Below are 3727 nucleotides of genomic sequence, written 5' to 3'. Positions count from 1 at the left end.
ACAAAGGTGTTATACACAAATGAATAAAACAAAAAAAATTTGAAAACAAGGTGATAACATTCTTATCATTGATCCAATTATATTTATCTGATAAAATAAATCTGAAGATTTAGTACCTAATCTCAAGTCACACAATTCAGTCTGTTTTTCCATATGAGCTTCTGAATAAACAGAGTACTTCATTCAAGATGAAATATAGCACTCTTGACAGTTTTGAATATTCACCTTGAAGATCCATGACATGCTGCAATTTGTAATTAGAAGTATATATTAAAACCCCACCCACTCTCTAGTGCAAATGATCTGAAAAGAGGTTATTTGGGGATGCACAGTATGGATATTGTATGTGTGTTCTCTTCATCTTGTGGATTTCACAGTGTGTACCTTTATGTTTCAAATTGGTCCTTAAAATAACCAGCAGAAGCTGACAAGGTTGCAGAATGATGATTACTAAAGAGAAGAAGAAAATGAAGTTTTGATGAATAGAAGAGTCTAATGTTGACTTTGGGCATACTTGTCTGAGGTTTGAACACTTTCAGACACTGCATTGGAAAAGGGGGGAAAAATCATGAAGATATTTTCGTAAGAATTTCAGCCAGTGAGAAATCATCATTTATAATAACATGGACTAAGAAAGGCAATATAATTCAGGAGAAATCTTTCTCTTTTTTTTTTTTTTGGTAGCAATGTCAATACTGATGATATGCCTGTATATATGTTTATGGGCCTGATTGACTGAAATTAAGTTCATATTAAATACTAGCAGATAAAGATTTTTTTTTGTCTAATTTCCACAGAATCTTACTAAAAACAGGTGATATAGAAGAGGGGTCCAGAGCTGAAGTTACACTGCATAGATTTAACTATAAGTTCTTGTGAATACCAGCTGTGTAACATTCCTAAGTTTTAAACATACTTAAGCCTAAGCCTCACTCTTAGAGAAGGTTGCTACAGGGTCAGGACCCAGGTATTTTTCAAAAGCTCTCCAGGAAGCTCTGATGCTTGCTTCTGGTTAAGTCACTGCTTTTAGGTCCACTAAAGCTCTTTGTGATTTTTTGGCCACTGTTTGGGAGTGTGGGGAGCTTTTCTTACAGATTTATCAGAACTAGGCCTCTGGTTTTTGGATGTCTGTCCTGGATCTTTTTTCCCCATTGGAGACTTTTCTTCCTTCCTCACCTCTTCTTTGATTCTTGGCTTTTTTCCTGGATCTTTACCAGGGATTGTGGACTGCTGCTTTCCAGTTTCCAAAGCTGGGAAGGCCTGTATCTTCTTTCTGTGAGGGATGAGAGGGCCAGGACTCTTTTTTGGAGACTTCTTTCCTGTGGCATGTATTTGTATCTCCATATTTTCTTTGGTAAGAGTTTTTCCTACTGAGACCTCTAGTGGAATTTATTTTTCAAAAAAAAAATTATTTATTTTTAGAGCAGGGAAGGGAGGGAGAAAGAGAGGGAGAGAAACATCAATGCGTGGTTGCCACTCACATACCCCCTACTGGGGATCTGGCCTGAAACCCAGGCATGTACTGTGACTGGGAATCAAACAGATAACCCTTTGGTCCACAGGCCGCTGCTCGCTTCACTGAGCCACACCAGCCAGAGCTGGAATTTCTTCTTCAAATTCACTTTGCGTTTTATTTTGCATTTTTATTCTGAAGGTCTCTTTCTTCTCAGGCTTGAGCAGGCAGTCAATTTCTTCTAGGGTCCGGAGTCTTTCACTTGAGGACGACTAGTAGTTAGGGATGAGGTAGCCTTTTTAGCCTGTTTCATAAGCCTGTTTGCTTTTCATTATACTCTTGTTTTCCAACTTTCTTTGCTTCTTTTTTCTTCTGACTAGGAGTGCACACTCCTTTAGCTTCATCCTCCCTGCTGATGAATGAAGAAAAGATGAAGGGCAACCAATTTCTCAGTCTTCACATACAACAGTTTCGCTCTCCAAGTGTCTGTCAATAGATCAGTAGATAAAAAAGCTGTGGTACATCTGTACAGTGGAATACTATGCAGCAGTAAAAAAGAAGGAACTCTTACCTTTTGCAACAGCATGGATGGACCTGAAGATTATTATGCTAAGTTAAATAAGCCAGCCAGTGAAAAGCAAATACCATATGATCTCACTTATATGTGGAATCTAATAAGCAAAATAAGCTAATGAACAAAACAGAAATAGAGGCATAGATAGAGGGACAGACTAACAGCTGTAAGAGGGTAGGGGGAAGGGGAACTGGATGAAAGAAAGTGACAGGATTGCCAAAAACACATACGCATGACCCACTGATATGGACAACAGTGTAGCTATTCTCTGAGGGAGTGGGGGGTGGTGGTGTGGGGGAGGCCAAGTGGAGTTGGGCAAATGGAGAAAAAGTGGGGGCAACTTTAATAGTATAAACAATAGAAAATAAAGTTAAAAGGGTTTCATGCCCTCTCATTTCTAGGGAATATCTGTGAAAGCCTTTCTGTAACAGCATCAATGTTTTTGATGGAGTGCTGAACCTGCACGCCAGTGTGAACAATATGTAGAGTGCTGTAAGAACCAGTTTTAGAGATGTTTAAGACAGTGCCATCATTCAAGACAATCATAAATCAGTGCCAAGACAAGATTCATTGATCTGCCTGGGAAGATTCTTAGCTTGGAGATTTATAGGTACCAGAACTTTCTTTCTCTTACACAAATGTCTTGGAATTTTGAGGATAAGAGCCACCTGATTCTTGCATCAGTAAGGAAGAAGTGGAAACTCCCCAGGAGGCACAACCTGGCCTTACAAACTACATATTCTCTTTCTAAAGTTCAGAGTGTGATAATCTGAGAAATGGTTTTAATTCCATGATTGTTCAAAATTTTCTTAAAAAAACATTTTGTCTTTTTAGGAGTTACATTGGATTCAGCCTTAATAAATAAACAGATATTTGTTGAATCTTAATGAATACCATCAGGCAAGGACAATCTGACCCCCAATTCTTTATTTGGAATTTTTGTAACACCACCATTAAAAATACATTTTCATTCCCATTCAACAGCAATCCATTTGCATTTTTTCCAGACCCGAAATATGGCAACAGAGCTTTTACTACATTTCTGATCTGTTGCAGTGCAGACAAGGTCACTGGAGTGGAGGCTGCACCTGCTGTTGAGGTTGTGGGTGGGGTGGAAGCTGAGTCCTCCATTCTCTCTCACTTGTTGCAGACTCTTGTATGGATGCACAGCTGGCTCCCCCAAGGCCTGTACCTGGGAAGTTAAGGGGCCAGCTGGGTTTCCTTATAAGCTGCAGCCATTTTGTGTTCTTTCCCTACTCTTGATCTTTTTCATTCCTTTTCTTCTAATGCATAATGCTGAGATTGTACTGCTAGTAAAGCCTGAGCACAATACCACTTTCTTAAGTTTTATCTTCTACAACTTAGACCAAGACAGAGTAATAATTAGCACATAATAATTATCTCAAATTAATATTAGCTATTATAGTATTATATCTAAGGTAAAATGATAAATCCAAAAATCAATATCAATAATTTCAAATATGAAATGAGAAGAATATGTATTGAATCAGTGAGAATAAGGTCAAAAGAAGGAAAGATCATAACATGGACACAGAAAGCCTCTAAACTTGGCCAGGGAAGAGATACCCCACAAAATAAATGCCAGAATCCTAAAAGTTCCGGCCAAATAATTCATGTTAAGAGTTTAAGTTGGCCCTGGCTGGTGTGGCTCAGTGGATTGAGTGACAGCCTATGAACAG

The 3727-nt window shown here is 38.5% G+C and overlaps 1 pseudogene; it reads right to left on the bottom strand.

Annotated features, from left to right (window-relative positions):
* Positions 1–386: 386 nt before the first annotated feature.
* On the bottom strand, positions 387–3158 carry LOC112315165 (ribosomal L1 domain-containing protein 1-like; annotated as a pseudogene).
* Between the last annotated feature and the right edge of the window lie 569 nt (positions 3159–3727).

This window comes from Desmodus rotundus, chromosome 5 (assembly GCF_022682495.2).
Source record: "Desmodus rotundus isolate HL8 chromosome 5, HLdesRot8A.1, whole genome shotgun sequence".
Lineage (NCBI taxonomy): Eukaryota > Metazoa > Chordata > Mammalia > Chiroptera > Phyllostomidae > Desmodus > Desmodus rotundus.
Note: the sequence above shows the minus strand (reverse complement) of the source record. Positions and strands in the feature narration are given on the sequence as shown.